Raw genomic sequence first — 24,949 nt, 5'->3', positions numbered from 1 at the left:
ATGTGAGTCTACAATGATCTCAAACTTAAAGTTTAATTTTAAAAGGAGGTTTTGAAAAATACTCCTTTAGTGATAATGGGTTCGTCAGAGGCCGGCATACTGGGGTAGATTTGCATGGGTCTTTGACTTTCTGTGATACCATAGTACTTGGCCAAGGAAAAGCTTCAAAAACTTTATTTTCACCTTAGTAACAAAAAGAGCAATTTTTATCTTCTCAGACATCAGTTTTCAAAGAATAATGCCTTCCTGATTGAATATTTACTTTTTTCTATTCCAATGTGAATGTTATATATTTATATATGTCCCCCTTTTTATGTGTATATAGATGTGCTTATCGAACTGTATTATATTTTAAAACATAATTATCTGATTTGAAGAATCGTGAATCATATAATGCAAAATTTACTTAATCTCAGATGTTATAATGTATGCATTTACAATATTATTTAACTAATTTCATCTTGATATGCAGAAAACAGATCCTACCTTAAAAAAATTTTTTTTAAGGGGCGCCTGGGTGGCGCAGTCGGTTAAGCGTCCGACTTCAGCCAGGTCACGATCTCGCGGTCCGGGAGTTCGAGCCCCGCATCGGGCTCTGGGCGGATGGCTCAGAGCCTGGAGCCTGTTTCCGATTCTGTGTCTTCCTCTCTCTCTGCCCCTCCCCCGTTCATGCTCTGTCTCTCTCTGTCCCAAAAATAAATAAACGTTGAAAAAAAAAAAGTTAAAAAAAATTTTTTTTTAATTAATTTATTTTGAAAGACAAAGAGTCCATGAGAGGGGCAGAGAGAGGGGGAGAGGAAGAATCCCAAGCAGACTATACACTGTCAGCCCAGAGCCCCACATGGGGCTCAAACTCAGGAACCATGACTTTGTAACAGGAGCCAAAACCAAGAGTTGGCAGCATAACTGACTGAGCCACTGAGGCACCCCTCAGACCCTACTTTTTAATACTTGATCTCATTGAATTTTGGTTTTCACGGTAACTTTAGTGGTCAGGCCCACCCTAAAAAAAAATCATATATTTAGACTTTTTCACTATTAATTTTAGGAATTAATGGAACTAAATTAAATTTAGGAATTATATGAACTATTTTACCAAATCTATAGCCATACTTACTTTATTAGGACATATGTGCTCCCTTATTCAATTAAATTTATCAGATTTATAGGGTATGAAGAATTATTTATTGTTCTGGTGTCAAATGTCGAAGGGTAGATTATGTCACCTTTTCATAAAAAGACTTTGTTAAAACATTAATGATTATAACATTTTATGAAATATACTCATATTTGTTTATTGTATAACCTAGCATGTGAAGGCTTTGCAGAAAACTCAGGGAGCCTGGGTGGCTCAGTCAGTTAAGCATCAGCCTTTGGCTCAGCCCATGATCTCGAGGTTTGTGAGTTCTAGCCCTCCATTGGGCTCCACAGCTCAGAGCCTGGAGCCTGCTTCGGATTCTTTGTCTCCCTCTCTCTCTGCCCCTCCCCTGCTTGCGCTCTTTCTCTCTGTCTCAAAAATAAACATAAAAAATAAAGAAAAATATAATTGCTCTTGTAATGCTTATCAGATAACAATATCACAGATTGTGATTTGGATTCTGATTTATTTATCCTTTAGATCTGCTTACAATGCACTTACAAAGTTTCACTACAATTGATGAAATTGAGCAAATACTTTGCTCACTGGTTTGTTGTCTCATGGAAGTTTTTCTTTCTACCCTCTTTGATTTTTTGCCATTACCAGTCAGGAGAAGAAATGTTGATATAACAGATGAAGGTCAAGAATATAGAGTAGCCTATCTACTCATCTGCATCTATCTAGTTTTATGACTGCTTGACTCTTTTTTTTTTTTTTTTTTTTTTTTTTTTTTGCTAGCATCTGGAATGTTAAGCACTTGAACTATTTCTTGCTAGAATATCATACCTTCCTTCATCACGTAGAGATGGAAAATCTAAGGCAAATATTGTTCTGGTCCATATGAACATATAAATCTATTTTCTTTTTCCAGACTTACACTTTTCTTTGGTTTTATTTTTCTTCAACATGAAATCTTAATATTTTGAGGCAGAGATTCAGTTACAGGCCTAAAAGGATATTATTACAAAAATAAGCATATTCTAGATCATATACCTTCATACTCAAGCAAGAGAAGTCTTGACATCACATTGCCAATGAACCGGAAAATACTAAGTTTGTCTATGTATCTCTTTCATTCGTCTATGATCACCTATCATAGTTTCTAAGGAATAGCTGTCCCAGTGCCTATTCCAGAATAGTAAAATCACTTAGTTACAGTCATATACACATGAAATATGAAAATAATAATATAGGAAAAATGGACATACTGTTAAAGAATAAGGCAAACTCTGCTACACAGAACGTTGAGTCTAATACAAATCCAAGAAAGATCATGTTGAAGGAGAAAATTGCTGTGTTGCTCACTGAGGGGGAATGATCAGGAGTTTTAAGGTGGAGTTTGTGATGGTTATGCTCTTTATGGATTTAAAGTTGACTTCTGCATTGACCAAAGTGAATCCATAGATTTGCACATGGGAGATTAAAACTATTTGTTTTACTTGTTTACTGAACAGGGATACTTGTATATAAGCTTCAGCTAGTGAGAGAATGAGTTGTAATGAAAACCAGCAGTCAGGTTTCATATCTCTTATACAAATGCAGTAAGTGAAAAACATTCCTTTTAAAATAGATGTCAGTTACTTCACTGGATATAATCTGTCAAACAAGCACATTTCTGAATACACGTTCAAATTTAGATCAGACATTGACCTCCATAATTATTCAAATATTTTAAAGCTGTAATTCCAAATAGTTCCAAATACTCCAAGGAATATTTTATTTTAGCATCATGAAGTCCCTCCAGTATTAATGACCATACCAAAATCTTGTGTTTCAAACTGCAATATACAGATATGGATTAAAAATAATTTATTAAGATACGTAATCCCCATATAAATTAGGTATTTCTTCTAGCTTCATATATTTCCTCTTATATTCAATAAAATTGCCATGATAGAATATTATGTTTAGAAATGCAACAACATCCACATAGTCATTAAAATTATTTTATTGAAACCATCTTAAGCAATTCTGAAACAACAGCTAATTGTCTATGTAATTAATGTCCTTAATGAATCTACTTAGTCTTTAATTTCCAATAATGAATAACAAATTTTCAAACATTTGCTCATAATGAAAGTTATTCCCTTGAGTTTATGGCTTCGTGATGAAGGTAGCTAAATCTTTTTAATTCATCCTCTGAGGAAAATAAGTAGTAAATCTCTGGGGAGACTCACCTGCTAATATGAATTACTTGTATTGACACAATTCCATTTCTCGGCACTATTGTTCTGTAAATTCTCCTTTGTGATTTTTATTATCATGAAAAAGTATTCATTGTAAGTCAATAGCCATGCTGAAAACTAAGCTAAATAGAAGGTCAATGAATACCTAAATTTGATGCAATGTTAAATGTCACTCATTTTATGCTGGTGAATATACTATATCATGTATTTATTTTGCTTTTATTTTTACAAGATGCAATTTTCCCATTCAGGCTAGATAATTTTAAAAACTTCTGTTCAGGGGCGCCTGGGCGGCGCAGTCGGTTAAGCGTCCGACTTCAGCCAGGTCACGATCTCGCGGTCCGGGAGTTCGAGCCCCACATCAGGCTCTGGGCTGATGGCTCAGAGCCTGGAGCCTGTTTCCGATTCTGTGTCTCCCTCTCTCTCTGCCCCTCCCCCGTTCATGCTGTGTCTCTCTCTGTCCCAAAAATAAATAAACGTTGAAAAAAAAAAAAAAAAAACTTCTGTTCAACTACAGAAACTATGTTTGAATTATAGTTCTTGATAGTATGAAGAAACAAGGGGCTTGTATCCCTAACATGCATACTGTAGTGTATAACATACTATATTTTCTCACTTCAAAAATCAAACAGTTAATAAAGCAGTAATCTTCTTGAAATAACCAATAATTCCATTCATGCATTTGAAAAGTCTGGAAGTTGTGATACCAAACTACTTATTCCAGGTCAATTAGTTCAACAATCCATATGAAAATTTTGAGTAATACTTAAAAAAATCTGAGACTTGGCAAAATGGGATGTATGTGCTCTATAAGTTGTTTACATAAAATTACTTTCCAGGTTTCTTATTTGCAAATTATAGATATACTATTTCCTACAGTTCTCTTGGTGAGATTGTGCTGACAGACAGAAGAGCTCGTTCCATAGCGGCCAGTTAGACTAGAGAACGTTAGAGAATCAGAGTCTAGGTAGGAAGTCAAAACTAACAACCTTGAGTTTATTGCTTTATGAGTCTATAGGAGATGATATAAATAGTAATTGAAAGCATATGGGTATATACATTAGTAGATAAATTGATGGATTTCTTTCAAAATAATTTAACTATTTTCAATGTGATTAACCAATTGAGAAAAAAAATATTTTTACGTATAAGTTGTATAATCAAAGTAATTTATAACTTCAAGCCAACCCAATAGATTTTAAGATACTAAGGGTGTTAAAATTTTTGTTCATTCAGAAGTGTTTTAGAGAAAAAGCCTTACAGTCTTAGACTAGGAGATCTGAAAAAGATTTGACTCCTACCCATGGAAGGCTCATTGGATATTTGGAGTAAGGTGGCACCATTGAAGTCAGTATCATAAAAGTTTCTAACATGTGCACAGAGATGATTAACTGCAGGACTGAGCCAGAAAGTAACTAAATTCTGTGGACTGAGATTGCCACTTAGATGTGATCATAATAGACTTTGTTTAAGACATCTAATGAGCAAAGAAACCAGTTTCCAGAGGAATAAAGATTAAATGTTGGCACGTAGAAATAGACAAGCAGCTAGGGAGAGAAATGAGATGGAGAGAAAGAAAAGTTTGACAGTGACTTTACAGCTCAGAATGGACTATTACCTTCTATCTCCAAGGGATCCCTCTTTATTCTTTTATATAAATCCACATATTTACATGTATGTATATTCACATGTATGTGAATATTTCACTTTGGACTCTGGATATTGGTTCCATTAAACTTTTATTGTGGTCAAACCAAAGTTACAATCTGAGAAAGACTACTGGGTGTGTAGGGAGTTTGTCTGGAAGAATCTGTAGAGTCCACATGCTATCATTTTATTCATAGTCTTTGCTTCTGGAAATAAAAAGCCTTAACTTCAGTTTCTAATGTGCTATAGAATTCCCATGAGAACATTACAAAAAATAAATTAACCTTTGCTAATTTTCTTTTTTTCCATCATAAGCTGGATAGCATGCACACAGGAAGAAACTGTTTGGATAGCATCCAAACAAAACACTTAGACTATCTCTATAGTGTTTTTAGAAACCTTTTTTAACAATTGGAACTAAAATTTATGAAGAACTTTCTCTTTCTTTCTAAGAAGATTCTGTCCTTCCTAAGTTGGTAATTTTTATTCAGATGATATTGCATTTTGATTTTTTTCTACTTTCCCCAAAATGGAGATTGATTTTTGTTTGGCTGAAAAAATAGCATATGATTCTAAAGTATAACCTTAACTTGTTATTTTGATATGAAGAATACCTTATGTTGCATAAGAGCTATTTTTGTTGTTCCATCTATTCAGAGACAATTTTTGTTAGTAGTGAAAATAGCTCAGGATAAACCAAGTACAAAACGTAGTTTATTTTTTTTCCCCCTAAAATGTAAAGTCCTTATTAAGAAGGAAAAAAAAAAAGACAAAAGGTTGTTATTGAAATCTTAGGTACATACTTATGTTTATACTAATGTCCTTTAATTACAAGGTGCCTGAAATTACACAAAAAGACATTTACTTTCAAAGGACATGATAAGGTAAAAGAAGGAAAAGAACGTCTTAGATTTATTTAGCATAGTCACAGCATTCATTTCATTCATTTATTCCCATTCATCCAGTCATTCAGTCAAATTTTCATTGAATAACTATCATGTTCCAGGAAATGTGGTAAATGCTGGAGATATAGTACCATGAAATAACCAGCCCTCATAAACAGACCAGACTTTCAAGTTAGTACTTGATTGAGGATTCTGAAAACAAGAAGAGGATAAGGGGGAACAAGTAACTTACTGTCCTATGTATTCATTGGCAGGCATGGGGGCTACATAACTTTTCACTGATGATGCCTCTGTGATGACAAAAAAAAACATGCCAAGACTAAGCTAAGGACATTTGTGCTATAGACAGAAGTGGGAATGCTGGGTCCTAGATGACAAAAAAGGATGTTTTGGGGAATTATGTACTTACTGCAAAAATAGAAGACATGTTTTTTAAAATATTCAGTTTTATACAATAGAAATTCAAGAGTCAAGAGTTAAAAAGTAAGACCTATAACACTAGAAACTACTGATAATGTTATTTAGAAAGATTCAAACACACGTTAAACCGCATTTAAAACACCATCAAAACTATGTTTTTAAAGAGTTTTTATCAGTGATGGATTTCAAATTCAGGTATAGATAATGCTACATAAGATAAATATTTCAAAGGCCATATTTTATTTCCCTCCCTTCCCCTCCACTGCCCTCCCCTCCTCTCCCCTCGCCTCCTCCTTCTTGCCTCCCCTCCCCTTCCATTCCCATCCTATCCTATTGTAATTTTGAGAGCTCAGCTAATCTTTCCATGCCGTCACAATAGACATACAGCTTGATTCTGAAACAGTAGTCAGACATTACTTCAGTAGTCATGGATGCTAGAATTTTATGAATAATGAAAACAAATCTGACTTTTATAATCTTAGGATATCTTAATGGATTTTGGTATCTTGCATTAACTTTTGAGTAGGATGTATCAGGTTTCAATATCAGATAAAAAGAATACTGTTTGATAAATGCTACGAAAAAAGTTCCCCTTTCTTTTTCAAGTAATTGATTAATTTCCTTCCAAGGTTTCATAGCTTCACCATGACAATCCACAGCCCAAAATAAGTGGCCAGGGCATCACCAAAAAACAGTATAAAAATGAGCTTGTCTATTGGGACATGATTAAAGTTTCAACAAGGGTATCTTATTTTGTTGAAAGTCATTGACATTTAGTGACATGTGACATAATGATATGCTCCCAAATAGTGTAAAAGTTGCCAGATAAGTCTGGGTAATTGTAACATCTTGTAGCCATGATATATGCTCTACTCCAAGTCTATTATAATTGGGAAATACTATAAAGAAGGAGGTAAGCTTTGCACAGTGGCAGTAACGTAGCCAAAGTGGTTTATCCAAGGTGAGATTATTGCTAAAAGAAAGAGGTAATATATTGTGAACTGTGTGCACTGAGATCTAATTCTTAATTTTGAGGAATTGAATTCACATTCCCATTATGAAATTTTGATAATTAAACAAAGTAATTTACTTATAAGTAAACTGCAAATGAAATAAATTGAATGCCAGCATTAAAACTGTATCAAATATTATTAAATGTACAGTTGGGAGAATATTTGTATTTAAAATAACCACATAAATTTTGTTCACAATTTTATATCTTGTAGTATAACTCATTACACTTGTTTTGGAATTCAGTAGTTAGACTCACATTTATGTGTGCTTCATTATTTTAAGAGGCAATTCTTGAAACATTTTTATGGAAATCAAGTTTTATATACTAAATAATATTAAAACAATTATATATTAGGATAAAACAGCATATGTTATTTTTCTTTTATAAAGCAACGTATTCTTTCATTTCAGTATCAAAAATCCCTGAGAATAGAGTGAAATAGCATTCTTTAAAAAGTAGAATATAACCCCTTAGTGTTGAATGGAATCTAAGTATTTTAGATTAGATTTACAACTGTAAGAATGTTTTTTCTTATATATCATCCATTTCTGTAAATTAACAGGCTTTCTTAATTTAGAAATTATGACATCCTTTTAATTGTGTTTTGTTATACAATACTTCTACAAATTCAATGCAATATAGAATGAGTGGAAATTAATACGGAGAAAAATACATCTTAGTTACAGATTCTGCCAATGATAGCTTAGAGGGTCAAATACTGATAAAAGACATATATTCCAAAAAAAAAAAAAAAAACAAAACTGCTTTATCCAATCTGCCTGAGCTAATATTCATATGGTCTTCATTTCTCTCAAAGGGTTATTAACATTTTAAATGATTGTAGATTTAATTTTAACAGGAGAGCAGTGTGTAATTAAAATTTTAAATGCATTATTAATTCTAATTAGGTTTGTGGTGATCTTTATTTTATAGACGATAATGCCATTTTAAAAGACACTGCTTCCAAATATAAATAAAGCAAGCGTTTCAGACATATTGTAAAGTCAAATCCCTATCTGTATCATCTATCTTCAAGGAAGAGGAGATATGTTTTAAACACAAAGCACTGCAGATAAAGTAGGAGTGTGATACTAACTCATTTGTAATCAGAAGACTAGACCAAATATTAACTTAGAAAAAGAGATTGACTCTTTCGAAGCAAAACTTTTTTTTAAAGGTCAAGTAGAGTGGTCACTTTCATGAGAGCTCTTTCTCTCTCTCTTTTTAAATTTTTATTTTTTAAAAACATTTATTTTTGAGAGAGGGAGACAGAGCACCAGCGGGAAAGGGGTAGAGAGCAAGGGAGAAACAGTAGCCAAAGCAGGTTCTAGGCTCTGAGCTGTCAGCACAGAGCCCAATGCAAGCCTTGAACCCATGAACCATGGCACCGTGACCTGGTTTGCTTAAAAGCAAACTTTTAATAAAAACTAGAACATAGATATTTAGTTTTGCCCTAAAGGCACTATTGCCCACATCTCATTTATATTAAGTGATTACTAAAAATTGCATATAATATGCATAAATAAGCAATTTCATACACCATTAATATATCCTTATGCAAAATATTATGATTTTATACATTTATTATTTTAAAATGAGTACTTTTTAGACACTTTGAGATTTTATTACCAGAGATTAAAATGCTTTATTCTTTCTGGATTTACACAAAAATCATAAATATCATTATCAGTTCACATGATCCATAATTTATAATCCGTCTGTACTTTAAACTCTCAAAATTTCTTGTTTATTTGAAGATTGTTATTTAATTAAAGAAAATCTTCATTGTATTCTTTTAGAGACCATATTGGTAAACAGTCTGAAATTTTTCACTATGAAAGAATTTTCCTTGGTTATCATATCATCCACTACATTAAGTAATATTTGGTGTGTTTTTTTTTTCCTCAAGCATAGGAAAATATATTTATTTATTCACATAAAGATAGTAATCCTGCATCTCATCTAATTTTCATGTAAGCATAATTCCATTTTTGAGCCAGGGTCTACATTAAATGCAGGACTTACAACATCAGAAGAAAACACTCATGCCCAATACTTCTCAGTTCTTAGTGTGAATTAAAAATAATTATGTAGACAGCAAACTACTCTTACTCTTTTTTTTGGAGGGGGTGTTAAGAAACAAAACAGGTAAACATAAGGGAAGGGGAAAAAAAAAGGAAAGCAAAACCTTAAGAGACTCTTATAGAAAACAAACTGAGGGTTGCTGGAGGGGGAGGTGGGCAGGAAATGGGCTAAATGGGTGATGGGCATTAAGGAGGGCTCTTGTGATGAGTGCTAGGTGTTTTATGTAAGTGATGAATCACTAAATTCTACTCCTGAAATCAATATTACACTATATATTAACCAACTAGAATTTAAATAAAAATTTGAAAACAAGATACATTCTGAGTACTTATGTATGATGCAATGTGAAACATAAATCTGTTACTAATAAAAGGGACTGAATGATCATTTTCTCATAAAAAATACTTTTAAATTGGAAAATGCACTTGTTTTGGAAAATGTTACTGATTCTTTCCATCAAACTTGATGTGGCTTCCTTCCTCACTTTGCTCAGTTCTGTTTTCAAATACTTCTATTTCAGTGAGAACTTTTCTCTCCTTTGCACATAAAATATCCTTGTCCCATCACTTAACACTTCCTTAATACACTTCATCTTTAATTCTTAGAAATTTTAATTGTCTCACAATTCCTTCCATACTTATTTGTTCCTAGGAACTTTTTCTCTTACTGATAGGAATGTAAACTCCGTAAAATGAAGACTATGTGCCTAGTCTGCATCTCTCTCCCTACTTAAATGATTAGTTGGCACATAGCAAACAATCAGCTCACATATGTGAATGCATAAATAGTGGAAGTGAATGTAGATGAATGTAAGCACTTTCTCATAAAATTTTAATCCAATGACAGTAGTTTCAGTAATCCTTTGCATTTTAGCATCTTCAGTATAATTTTCCCAGGAGAAATTGACAAGCTGAATGTTAGGCACGTTTAATATGACCTTCAAGAGTAACATCTGATTGGCAATATCTACTATCATTTGGATGTATGAGTATGAATAAAAGGAATGGCGTCTATGCCAGTGAGACCGATTTGGAAATTACTATACTAGAAAGGTTAATTGAAACTAAAGGAGTTGAGGGGCACCTGGGTGGCTCAGTCGGCTAAGCATCTAACTCTTGATTTTAGCTCAGGTCACGATCTGATGGCTTGTGGTATCCAGCCTCATGTCAGACTCTGTGCTGACAACACGGGGATTATTTCTCTCTCTCTCCCTCTCTTTCTGCCCACCCCCTCAAAATAAATAAAAACAAAAAACAAAAGAAACTAAAGGAATTGGTATGACTGCCAGGGAGATTATATAAAATAAGAAGAAAGACTATAGACAATGTTAAAGAACACCAATATGTGTGTTGTTGACAGAAGAGAGGAGAATGAGGGGTTGATTCATCCTGTCCATGGAATTTTCTGCGGGATGGGAGCTCCCCACACTTTCTGCTGCCAGGAGCCAAAAGGTAGCCACCATGCCTTTCTTGTTCCTCTACTATCAAATCCAGAGACTTAAATGCTTCTTCTGCCAATGAGAAGAAATAACGAAGTTGAAAAACTATTAGGGGTTATTATTATGTAAACCAAAGAGGGAGATTTTTTCAGGAAGAAAGGGTGATTAAATATTGTGGAGAAATGGCAAAGTCAGAAAATTGTTTCTTGATTGTTAAAATACTAATTGGTTAAAATTAGGACAGGGGCCATTTTTCGTTTATGTCATTTTTTTCCCAAGTTGGTCCTGTTGGTGTGACTGTATGTTATGTATCTCTTTCATGCATGTTCTCTTTAAATCATTTCTCTTACCAATGAGCTGGCTGATACCGGTTCTGGTGAAAACAAACCCAAAATCCATGATCCTCCTGTGCCCTCCTTTTTATAATAATTTCAGTTATTTTGCCTTTTCTGGGTTTAGACATTTACAGAAATTCTGAAGGGCTAGAGGAAAAGTTACATTAAGTAGAATGAAGAGTATATCTATTTTGCTAGATTTAATTGTACCTTGAACTTGCTAAATTCTTCCCTCCTTTTATTTCACTTACCAGCCCTCATAAGACTTTCTCCTGTGCAGACACTAAGGTCCACTTTCCTTTTGCCCTGGGAGTACAAACCTGTTCCTAAATTCCAACTGCTTCACTATTGCATACAGTGAGCAGACCAGCCTGTTTCCTTTCCCATTCTTCCTCATTCAATTCTGTTAAACAAAGAGTTTATTTTCATGTTAGGTATTGTCTAATGTTATGTGGGTTTTTTGTTTGTTTGTTTGTTTGTTTAGTTCAAATTCATCTGAATCATGAGAGACATGATGTGGGTCCAACAGAGAAGACTGAGTTCACAGCATACTACCTGGAAACAGTATTAAAATAATTTCAATATTTAAGAAAAATATGAATTTATTTTATAGCAGACTTCTCTCTCCTCATTCTGTAAATGAAAAATGTACTGTCATTTGGCTTCATCATTTTCCTCCCTCTCCTCTTTCCCTCCTCTCCTCACCATGAATGCTTCCCTTTATTATATACACTTGTGTTTAAATATTCCTAGGACAAAGAAATCTTTCTAAAATAACAAAAAGAAAATATGTTTGGAAGCAAGCTGCTGTGATAATACCAGTCGAGAGCAAAGGTACTAATGACCATTATAACACCAGTGGAATCCACAAACCCAAAAGACATCAATAATCTTTATTTACAATGTGCACTAATTGCAGAGTATATTTTAAAAGCACAGAGAATGTTAAATTCTGCTTGGGTGTCAGCTAGAATATGAGAGATACTACTGGTCATTTGGAGTAACAGAGGAAGCAGAGGGCACGAGGATACAGAATAACCTGGATACCAGTCCTCAAAATACTCTTTGGGGAATCTCAGTGTTGTTTGTATGACATTTAAGTAAGGCTTGCATTTCCACAGAAAGTGGATGAAAGAGTGAACAAATATCTTTTTTGTCAGCAATTGTTCTTATTGACCTAAGAATGGTATACTCTTAGGCAGCTTTGTTACATCTAAATCAGTTAGAGTGTTGGATGTGTTGGGATAGGGGCCAATTTAATTTAGAGGTAAATACAACCATTTATATAAGCTGCTTACACACACACACAAAGATTTTCTTCATGATATTTATCTTTCTTAAGTTTCATACTTTTATAACATTATTATTTTTTCCAATTGCAGGTATGAGAACCGCTGTTTAGGTTAATAACCTTTTTTTTTCTGTTACCAAAATTACTAAAAAATTCTGTTTTAATAAAATTTTTAAACCAGAAAATATATGTAATATATATACAAATAAACAAATATATCCCAAAATATAAACAAGTAAACAAACGATAGATGTTACTGTAGAGCACAATGAAATAAATCTTAAGAAGTTCCCAAGGGGCGCCTGGGTGGCTCATTTGGTTGAGCATCCGACTTCCGCTCAGATTTCTCAGTTTGTGAGTTGGAGCCCACATTGGGCTCTGTGCTGACAGCTCAGAGCCTGGAGCCTGCTTCAGATTGTGTCTCCCCCTCTCTCTGCCCCTCCCATGCTCATGCTCTGTTTCTGTCTGTCTCTCAATAATAAATAAACGTTAAAAAAAAAAAGTAAAAAAAAAAAAAAGAAAGAAAGAAAGAAAGAAAAAAGAAGTTCCCAGAAAGCAGGCGCCAGGATGACTCAGTCCCCTCAGGTCAGGATCTCACGACTTGACTTGGTTCCTGCATTTGAGCCACATTGGGCTGTGCGCTGTTAGCGCAGAGCCTGCTTCAGATCCTCAGTCCCTCCCTCTCTCCCCTGCTCATGCTCTCTGTCTCTCAAAAATAAATAAAACATTTAAAAAAGAAGTCTCCCTGCACCAAAAAAAAAAAAAAAAAATCCCAGAAAGCATGTGACATACAGTGCACATTGAGATCAGTAAAGGGCATGTTGTTGCATAGTTGGCAATGTCTTTTTTTTTTTTTTTAAGTTTATTTATTTTGAGCAAGTCAGAGAAAGCATGAGTTGCGGAGGGTGAGAGAGAAAGCAAGAGAGAGAATCCCAAGCAGGCTCCTTTCTGTCAGTGCAGAGCCCAACATGGGGCTTGAACCCATGAACTGTGAGATCATGACCTGAGCCAAAACCAAGAGTCCCCTGCTTAACTGACGGAGCCATCCAGGCACCCGCATAGTTCACAATGTCTAAACAAGCTATCATGCTCACAGTAGTCATAAGAGTTAACTCTGAATGTTGAACCAAAATAAAACATATTCTCCTCACAAATGTTGTGGCATATATGTATATTTTTCACTGATATTGTTTGATATTTTTTGATAGTGACTGAGCCATCCAGGCACCCCAATAGAGACATATGTAACAAGACATTTGTAGACTCTGAATATGTGCATGATGGAGGAAGTGGGTGTTATACTAGAATGTATAGAAAGGGCACCTAACATAATTTGGAGGCTTGGGAATTTATTCCCAGTATATATAATATCTACCTTGATCATGAAATGTACATCATAGTTTGTCGGGTGATTACTGAACGAAGTTCGAGAGGACCAAATCTGATATGAAAAAAGTGGAAGCAAGAGAGCAGATTAAGGTCAGGCAATTTAAAAAATGTTGTCATGGCCAATAAAATGAGACAATAATGTCCCTTCTGGAAGCACAGGAGGGACCACATGTATTTTAAAGCATAATACAGAAAAAAATACTTATTAGAACAATAGAATTTCAAGACATAAGAATCATGAACTGGTGAGAATTTTAGATAGTTATATCTAATTTTCATAGCATATTCACGCATTCATGCATTCAGAATGTTTCATGTCAGTGTAACAAACTCCATTCTTATTATAAAAAGGATTTTCAATGTCAAAGAACGTTCTCCTGATGAAGTTGATAAAGGTGAGCAAAAGTTTTGCAGGTAATCTAAACCTACTTTTATAAAAAAAGTCAATGTATCGTCATAATCTGTAGTCTTTATTCATTAGCTATACTTTTTATATAGCAACATTTTCACAGATTATAAATTAACTGTACACATTAAATTAAGTTCTTTGCAGAAATGAGGTACACTTTTTTTTTTAATGAGTCATGAAGATATTTTCAGGTCACTTGTAGATGTGTGGTTTGTTTTTGGTTTGCAATTGGGATGACAAAGCTAAGATTTTGATTTTAAATGTTTTAGAAACTACTCATTTTATATTTTTATATTTGTATAATCTTCCAAATTTTCTTATTATAAATGGTGAACTGGACAAGTGTTTTAAGTCTGCTTTTGCTAACCCTACCAAAATGATACATTAATCTTGCAAAGGCTTTTATTGCAAGGAGATGAAAGCATTAAAAAACTGAGGTTGAGGAAAAAAAAATGTTGAACCCAATGAGAGAGTGAGAGTCCTGAAAATCAACTATTTTTCCCCTCAGGAACTTTTAGTGGTTCCATGATTATAAGAACCAAATACCTTGAAAGGGGAGTGTTAAAATAGCCTCAAACCAATGGATTGGTGAAATCTTTTAAAGAAGCCCCTAGATTCTCTAGGCATCTTACATTGCTCAGGGAAAAGACTGGATGTTTCTTTTCTGGAGAAGCTGAAAACATGGGAGTCATGGACTACATTCATATATATTGCAGTATTGTGTTTGCTTTTTGTCATTCAATTTTGTTTATTGGGTTGAGGGTGTTTTTTTCTTTAAGTTGGGGAGCCTGACTTGATCTTTTTCTTTATAGTTTTTGAGTCATCATCATGGGTAAAATATTATTTATCCATTTATCTATCAAAATACACAGGTTGTTTCTAAATCGTGCATATTATAAATAATGCGCAATGAACATGAGGGTACAGATTTCTCTTAGGGGTAGCAATTTAATTTCCTTTGAACATATACCCAGAAATTAGATTCCTGGATCATATGCTAATCTATTTTTAAATTTTTGAAGAACTTCCCACTGTTTTTCATAGTGCCTGTACCAATTTACATTTGCACTAACAGTGTACAAGAGTTTCCCTTTCTCTATACCCTTGTCAACATTTGTTATCTCTTGTATTTTACATAATAGCCATCTAATAGACATAAGTTGTTGGTTTATTATTGTTTTGATTTGCACTACCTTGATGATTAGTGAAATTGAGTATCTTTTCATATACCTATATGTTGGCCATTTTATATGCCTTCTTTGGAAAATGTGTATTGAGGCCCTTTGCCCATTAAAATCAGCAACTATTTATTGTATTTTTTTTTTTTTTTTTTTTTTTAGACAGAGAGAGAGCATGAGTGACAGGGAGGGGTAGAGAGAGAGAGAGAGAGAGATTGATTGAGAATCTTAAGCAGGCTCCATGCTCAGCACTGATGTGGGACTCAGTCCCACAACCCTGGGATCATGACCTAAGCCGAAATCAAGAGTTGGAAACTCAACCAACTGAGCCACCCAGGCACCTCTAATTTTTGTATTTTGACATTGTATCCTGCAACTTTATTGAATTCATTATTCATCACTATTAGTTCTAAATTTTTGATGGAGTCCTTAGCTTTCTATATACAAGATCATGTCTTCTTTCCAAAAAGACAATTTAACTAATTCCTTTCTGATTTCAGTGACTTTTATTTATTTTTCTTGCCTAATTGCTCTGGCTTGAACTTACAGTATTATGTTGAAGTGATGAGAGTGAGTACACTTGTTCCTGATCTTGGAAGAAAAGCTTTTAGCTTTTCACCATTGAGTATGATGTCAGCTTAGGTTTGTCAAATATGGAATTTTTTATTGACATTAAAAAAAAATATTTCATAGTTGCCCCATATATGGTGCCACTGGTGGCTTATTATATGTAAAGAAAAGAATGAAAATAAAAGAAAGCCTCACAGTAAGTCTCATCATCATGAAAATTCAGAGGACTGAGGAAGAGAAGATAGTAAAACTTGGGGAGAAAAAACAACTTCTAATATCAAAATTACCACAGAATTCTCTATGGTAACTCTGGAATCTAGAAGTAAATATTTAACACAATTGTAATGGAGGAGGGTGAAGAAACATAAATAGACATAGGTTTCTATATAGCATTTGAACGGGTAGAGTGACAACACCAGTAGACTGTGTTTATTAGTGTATCTGTTTGTATAGATTTTAAGTGGTTGTTCTATTATTATTGGCTAGTATTATTGGCTAGTAATTAAATTAGTAATTAAATTAAAAGAAAATTAAAGTTGAAGGAAGTTTAGGTAGTCCAAAATAAGGTAGGTAAAAGAAAACAGAGAAACAAAAACTAGAACACACAGCAAAACAAGCCGACTTAAATTCTAAAGTATTAATAATTACATGAAATGTAATTTTATTAAATACCAATGAAAAGAAAAAGATTGGCAGAGTGAATTTGAATACATACTCCAAGTATCCACAAAATAAACTCAACTTCAAATAAAACAATATAATCGAATTGAAACTAAAATGATGGAAAAAAACGTATAACATGCAAATAAAATTTTAAAAAAAGCTTGAAAGGTCTTCAAATAAAGTAGTCTTCAGAGCAAATAAAATTACCAGAGACGTTAAGGGATATAATATTATGATGAAAGGGACAACCCTTCAAGAAGACATAGCTGTTCTATATATGTACCAAGCATTCAAGCTGCAAAATACAAAGCAGTTTTATGTGGATTCAGCTGCTGATTATATGCTATTTAATATAGACAATCAAAAATTTATAATATAATTATTGATTGTATCCAAATATTCAAATATTTATATAATTTTCCTCATGCATTAATTATGTGGTAGTGTTGTTTTATTCTTGGTGCTTGATTTTTTTAAAAAATAAAAGCAAAGCAACATTTTCAAAGATCTCTGGTGTTAAGCTGTCACCTGATTTACAGTAGTTGCAGAATTCCTGGACAGTTAGAAAGCTTTTTCAGTAAAGGTACCAACTTCAGAAAATGATGTGAAATAAGTGCTTTTAAGAGCTAAAAGCAGCGGCCACATGGAACAAAAGAATGAATGGTGAGGGTTCTGTATGATGTTCATATTGAAGTTCTATTCTTTTATAGTTCAACAGATCAAATGTGATGAGCCACTTGTTACTAAATAAAAGGACATGGGGCTTTCACTTTCACAAAGCCAAAGAATCCAATTGGTCTTTCTTTTATAAGTACTACGAGGGATTAAATATTTGGATTGAAAAAAAAAAGAAAAAGAAAAAAGAAAAAAGCGACATCCTAACTTCTGCCACCAGCTATGGGTTGTGAGTTATTAATGCCCTACATAAAATAAAAGGCACCTAAAGGTGCTATAGTATTGTAATTTCCCATTTTGTCACCAAGAGATGAAGTTCTCTTAGATAAAATATGAATAAGGACACCTGATTTTTTTCCACTATCTTCTGATTCTGAATTTGTCAACTGAATAAAGCATACTACAGTTTCCATTATTATCTCTGTGAGATTAAATTTCCTTAACTGTAATAGTTTATTCTTCTAAGTTCATGTTTTCAAATCTTAGAATTAATAGTCTATATATTATCCTTTATAAAATATGTAATAAATATTACCAAATATCTTTGTAAAATATCCATGTTTTTGCCCTCTTTCTCTATTCCTCAGTCCAGCATCCTCTCTGACCTCCTTGCTGATTCTTGAACACACCTTATAGCCTGACAAACAAGTAAATATCACTCTACTTCCAATACTCTATAATTGTAACTTTCTCCTCTTCCCAGTATTCCTGAACTCACTTTCTTTGCATCTTGTCCTATAAGACACTTACTATCTTCAATATAAATTTTATAATATATTTTTTTTATTTTTTAGTGTTTTATTATTTATTTTTGAGAAAGAGAGACAGAGTGTGGGTGGGAGAGGGGCAGAGAGAGAGGGAGACAGAGTCCAAACAGACTCCAGGCTCTGAGCCAGCACAGAGCCTGACACGGGGCTTGAACTCACAAGCTGTGAGAGCATGACCTTAGTCAAAGTCAGATGCTTAACCGACTGAGCCACCCATGTGCCCCATTTTCAATATATAATATTTTATTTATTACGTCCATTTTGCTTATTGCATATTTCCCACTAATGGAAGGTAAGTTACTTGAAGGCAGGGGTGTTCATCTATCTTGATCACAGATACAGATCTAAGTCTCCTCTACAGTTCCTGGCATATGATGGGTACTCATAAAATACATTTGAATGAATGATGTTGTAGAATATAATATACTCATTTGAATGGATTATAGGAAAATGTTTCACTTAGAGTCCTTCTTTGTATTTTGCATAACCTGCATCTGTCATGTCTTCTGTAAACAATAATGTGTTTAGTGTCTTCTCCTCTTACTTGACTTAATATTTTTGTTACTTATCTTCCCATAAACTGCAAAAGAACAAATGACTAACATAGCTTTCTTAAATATAAATAATAATATATATGGCCAAGTCACATACAGTCTCTATCACAACTTCAAGAGCTGTTTAAAATGATAGAGCTATACTGTATATTTCAAGATCATTTGCAGATCTAAGGTTTGGGATCATTTATATATACATTAATATGTAATGCAAGTATTATAAATCTATGATATATAATTACAGCATGTAAATAAATATATATTTATAATTTTGATTAAAATACTTACTAAAATATCTTTATAAGAGAACTATTTCATCTATAGCATCGTACTGGGTATCTATTTGAGATGAAATGTTTAAGTATGCTTCCATTCATAAACTCAGCATACATGTATTGAGTATCTACTAAGTGCTGAGCATTTGACTATGGTACAGAAGCACACAAGACAGGCAAGACTGCTATCCTCATGAAACTCTTATTTGGAGGGATTAAAATAAAAATATTTGGAAATAAAATAAAAATAAATGGAAATTTCATTATAATAATATAAAATTCAGATACAAGAATCTTTTTTTCCCAAAAGAGAAATGGCTAAAACTAATGTTTCTAAGGAGACATGCTATTAGTAGATGGATTTTTGAAGGATAATGTAATATATATGTACATTTTATTAGAATAAAATGACACAATATTTTTGCTTCTTTACAGATTGTGTTGTGGTTATTTAATCACTTTAAAATTTCTTTTTGAGATTGCAATATTGTGCTGCCTGCTGTCCAATGCCTAAAAGAAATTGCTTCATATATTTTGTTCAGTTTCATTTTTGATTATACATCGAGGGTTATTGAAATACCAATTATTCCATCATAGCCAGAAGAAGAGGTATCTACTTTTTCATAAAATAAAATTTTATGTGATATTGTTTTTGTAGAAAAAAGTGTACAATTTTTGAAAAATGTTTCAAAACTACCAAGTAGACATGAAGAAGCCATGTTATTTTGACAAGTAAAGCCACATGAAGTACATATAGTTTCATAGAAAGGTGACCTGAGGCAGGACAGATCCAGTAAGAGACCATATGAGAAGCAGTTGAAGTTATATAAACAAGCAATGATTAGGATGTCAAAAGGGCAGTAGTTGTAGGAATGAAAAGTAATAGCATGTTCAATATTGTAATATAAAAATGTAATATAATTTGTCATTTCCAGTATATTTCAGCATTTGCGATATACAAAACTATAGTGATTTGGAAATGCCTGGAGCAGGACTGTGTTGTCATAAGACTATTTATATTAACACAGAGCATGGAATTTTAAACCCAACTAATAACCGTGACAGTTCTAAAGTCCCTTAGGGTTCCCAAATTGTTAAAAATGTTTCCTCAGTCCTTATGCTATTCCATGAGTCTATATATTGCAATTTCTCCTTATAGGCTAATTAGAGAAGTAAGATTTACAAAGGACCAGAGGTCAAATCAATGTGGTAGAACACTATAATTTGTTTCACTGGGTCATATTGGTGAGTTGTGATCAAGAGTGAGAAAACTATGGTTGAAGCTATTTTTGGTGACAGATTAACACTCAGAGGATTAGAACTTTAGATAAGCCACTCTGCTAAAGTAAGCAAGTGAGCAGGTCATTGACCAGTACATAATTAATGTTATAGGCTACAGGTATTGACAAATGAAGATATGAGCCCACTAGTTTCTGAGAAATTACAGATCCAGGGCTCATGACTTTTACTCCAGATACTATCACAATGCCCAATTCATAGTTTGAATGCAGTACATTGTTGCTCACTATCAAATGAATGCTCTTTCTCTCCTAAAAAACAAAACAAAACAAAACAAAAACAAAAAGACAAAAAGGTCTAATGAGAGATGCGAATCACATTGTTAGGAAAGGTTCACATTTTCCTAATAGCTGTTCTCCTCACTGGATATTCATGTAACAAGTACTAGGTCAATTGGATTATATTTGGGATTACTCAAACTTCTTTGTGTGACCTGGTGATAGCCATTCTTAGTTAAAATGATGATAAGGTTGTGTGTTTCTTGGAATGAAAAGGTCCCTTCTTTGGAATAGCTATTAAGCCTGGCAGTACAAGATCAGTGAATTCATGGTCATGAGCCCATTCCTGCATATCTTTTTCTGTAAAGTAGGTCCCCTGTGCAATTGAAGTATTATCTGATGCCAATAGGTCAAATAAATCTTTGGATACACTGAGGCTGTGCATATATATATGTATATGTATGTATATACATATATATGTGTGTATATATATATGTATATATGTATATACATGTATATATGTATATATATGTATGTATATATATGTGTGTGTGTGTGTATATATATGTGTGTATATGTATGTGTATATATATGTATATATCCAGATACATACCTAATCTTTGAGAATAAACCAGTGGTCATTTATCATCAAGCTGCTGTTGGTTTCCTCAGGAGATGATATAGCCTGCAACTGTTTCTCTTCCTAGCAGATTGAACACTGGCTTAGCTATAGTGAGACTAGCAGTGGTAATACGAAAGCATGAGCCAATGCTGTTGGACGCTGGCATTGCCTTCATGGCTGCCACCATGGCAACTTCCTTCATGTGCCTGCTATGCCAGGCTGGCAGTTGCCAATTACAAAGGCTTTCAAAAGCCCCTTTGCTGGGTCATTTTGGCTTTTTAGTGGATTGGTCCTTTTTCAGAGGTGAACACATTCTGGTTGAACATAATATGTGACACATTTTTACATCATTTGCCTATGTATAAGACCTCTTTTTTTTTTTCTCAATATTGCAATACTTTATCGATCCAGGATCCTGAATAACTTCTCTGACATTTTCTATTGTCTGTGACTCTATTTTTATTCTCTCCTGAGGCCACTACTCTGTCCATGTAGAGTGGATGACCATGTTCACAGTCTGAAGTTATGCCCACTGAGAAGATTTTCCTTTGTCACTACTTTTCAAGGCTAACCATTATAGTAGTATAATTCAATTGTTATTGATTTTGACTTGCACCCTCATACTGAGACAAACCATCAATAAACCAAATAAGGATTTCTTATCCTTTTTTGTCTAATCGTAAGAGAGCCCCATAGACACAAGATGAAGAAAGGACACTGGTGCCACAATGGTGGGGATCATGGGCGTGTAGGCTTCCTGCACATGTGTCTGATTTGTGTACTTTACCACTCATTGTAATGCATTACACATATAACACTTCACTCATTATTAGTGTTTCACTGATGTTTATGTACTATGCAGATAGTTCATATCTCTTCTGACTAACTGATGGCTAAGATGGAAGAGCTAACAGAGCACTGGAACAAAACTGCAAGTTTCATTTATTCCATGTGGATGTGAACTGGTTTTATTTATATTTTCTTAGAGGGAGAGAAAAGAGTAAATTTTTCAGATCAGCCACACATCCTATGACTGAGGCTATATCAAATTTTAGCAAAGGTATTTGAGGTTTGGACTACAGTTAGGTTGAACTTGCAGTAGTATACAGACATCATCCAGTACCCATCCAGCACCAGTCAGACTGGTGAATCAAAGGACCACTATCCTTGCCCCTTGTAAATTATTGAGGGTAACAATTGTGTTTTCTAAGCCACATGGGATGCAACATAAAATTTTTGAATTACTTTCTTATCCAGGAAAGAGTAGTTTCTGAAGACTTGCCCTAAAATTTCCTTCCAAGATAATTCTTCGGACTTAAGAAACGTAGTGATAAAATGGCAACCATATCCTCAATATAAGGTCTGTAGCCAGCCCCTTGGCCAGGATCTATTTATTACCTCCCCTCCCCACATATTTACCAAATATACTCCATATATAATAGAGAAGGGGCACAATGACATGATAATGCTTTAGGTCTCCAGGTGCTAGTGTCAACACAGACCCTATTTCTAACATACCTCAACCTGTTTGGCAATCTACTCCCCAGTCCACAGTTACCAGAGGAAATGACTAAGGGATTCTTTAGTGAAGGACTAGTGTATCCATTTTGTGTGTAATAGATAAGGTTTTGCACAGTCCTTTCTCCTGCATAACTATCTCTTCCAGCAATGGTTTCAATGTCTGATAACTGGCTTAACACTTGAATCTTGGCAAGGGGTCATGACTCTTAAAAGGACTAAATGTTTTCAGCCACCTGAGCTCCCATCCTTGATTTCTTCTGTTAGCACAAATTGAATAGTAACTTGTTGGCTGCCCACCTGTCTTTTTCCTGAGGAGGTTGTGTTCCATAGCATATGGTTGTGAACTGCATTCATTATCCTTTTCATGCTACATCCTCTTGGCTATTACTTAAACCTTGTCAGTCATTATTATGATTGGTTGTGATCACTTCTCTTCTGGGGGTGAAACACTTAAGCCTGGCCTCTATTTTCTTGCTATTAGTGAGACAAGTTCTTTTTTTCTTTTCTCTTTTCTTTTCCTTTTCTTTTCTTTTCTGACATACATAGATGTTATATACATATAAATGTTTCTTTATTGAAGCAAGATTCCTGACCAGTATAGAGTGATGCATTTATTAAACAGAAACCAGTGCAGAAACTACTACATACCACCTGTCTAGACAGGTTTTGGTTACATTGTACCTATTGATGGAATAGTCCCACTAGTAAAGTTTTATATGTCAAAAAGCTTTGAATTTGAGCAAGGTGTCCATTAATTCACCTCTGAAAAAGTTAAGTGGCATTTAATTTTGGCTAATATATTTTATAGCATTAAAAAGCTTATGCTTAGCTTAAGCTAAATTTCTCAAAATGTTATTCTATGCACAATAGCCCTTAGCAGACAGAGTCTATCATTGCATCCAAATTCACACAGATGAGTCTCATTTGAGAAATATATGCTAAATAGCTGGTACTTCAAGACAAAAATACTTATAACTTGAGTTTCTTATAGTCAACACAGACTTCTTCCTCTGAGTGTCTGTCTTGGCCACATTTCAGAGTGAAAGTGAAGACATACCAGCAGTGTCCCTGTGTAACTTGGAATTAAATCACCAGATCTGTCTGATGGTGAAGGTGGCACTATTACCAGGTAAATAAAGGCCCATTTAAAAAAAGCCAATTTGATGGGGCACCTGGGTGACTCAGTTGGTTAAGTGTCTGACTTTGACTTAGGTCATGATCTCACTGTTTGTGGGTTTGAGCTCCGCATCTGGCTCTGTGCTGACAGCTCACAGTCTGAAGCTTGCTTTGGACTCTGTCTCCCTCTCCACCTCCCCCAACATGCTCTGTCTCTGTCCCTGTCTCTCTCTCTTTCTCTCTAAATAAATAAATAAATAATTTTAAAGCCAATTCAAGATACAAATCAAGGATGGATACACTACATTCAGAACTGAACTTTGATGGATCTGGTATCCTAACTAATGTGGTAAGTTTTAGAAACTGATGGCAAATTTTACCCATGATGTTCTCAAGCTGAGAAGACATTAATCCATTGATTCAAATCCCTTACTGCATCCACATAGCTCTGAGGTCATCCTGCAAATTGGGAATCAAAAACTACAGAGTTAGGGTAACAAAGTTTGACAATATGTTATACAAGTCAAATTTGCAAAGACATATTAAGTATATCTGTTCTGAGAGGAAAGCATCAAATTCTTTGTGTACATTTTGGTAGTTTTATTGTAACAAAGACCTGGTACACTTCTAACGTTTAAAACTGAGCATCATCTTTCCTATCTAGTGAAACAAAAAAAAAATTAAAAATAAATAGGAACAAAATTACGGTAGAGTATGTCTATTTCAAATAAGATACTACAGATTCTACTGATTTGTCAATTGGGTGGCAAGGTTCATGTCATCATTAAGAGAGAATTTGATTTCAAAATTGTCATTTTAAACTGCAAGGATGTCAAACATCATAATTTAACATGCCAAAGAAGAAACCATGTTTTAAAAATGCCCACTTAGGGGCGCCTGGGGGGCGCAGTCGGTTAAGCGTCCGACTTCAGCCAGGTCACAATCTCGCGGTCCGGGAGTTCGAGCCCCGCGTCGGGCTCTGGGCTGATGGCTCAGAGCCTGGAGCCTGTTTCCGATTCTGTGTCTCCCTCTCTCTCTTCCCCTCCCCCGTTCATGCTCTGTCTCTCTCTGTCCCAAAAATAAATAAACGTTGAAAAAAAAAATTTTAAAAAATGCCCACTTAAACCACCCAAATATCTCAAACCCACCGTTTGCTGACCTTCTGTAACCCCAGTTCTTAAGTTTTTTTCTTTCTTTCTTTCTTTCTTTCTTTCTTTCTTTCTTTCTTTCTTT

General features: G+C 34.2%; 1 pseudogene; it reads right to left on the bottom strand.

The window, feature by feature from the left end:
• Window positions 1–14,135: 14,135 nt before the first annotated feature.
• The window catches only part of LOC121037907 (protein SET-like), a 22,267-nt pseudogene continuing 11,453 nt past the window's right edge, over window positions 14,136–24,949 (bottom strand).

This window comes from Herpailurus yagouaroundi, unplaced genomic scaffold (assembly GCF_014898765.1).
Source record: "Herpailurus yagouaroundi ecotype Mexico unplaced genomic scaffold, PumYag 164, whole genome shotgun sequence".
NCBI classification, from domain to species: domain Eukaryota; kingdom Metazoa; phylum Chordata; class Mammalia; order Carnivora; family Felidae; genus Herpailurus; species Herpailurus yagouaroundi.
The sequence above is the reverse complement of the archived record's forward strand: the minus strand, read 5'-3'. Positions and strand labels throughout refer to the sequence as shown.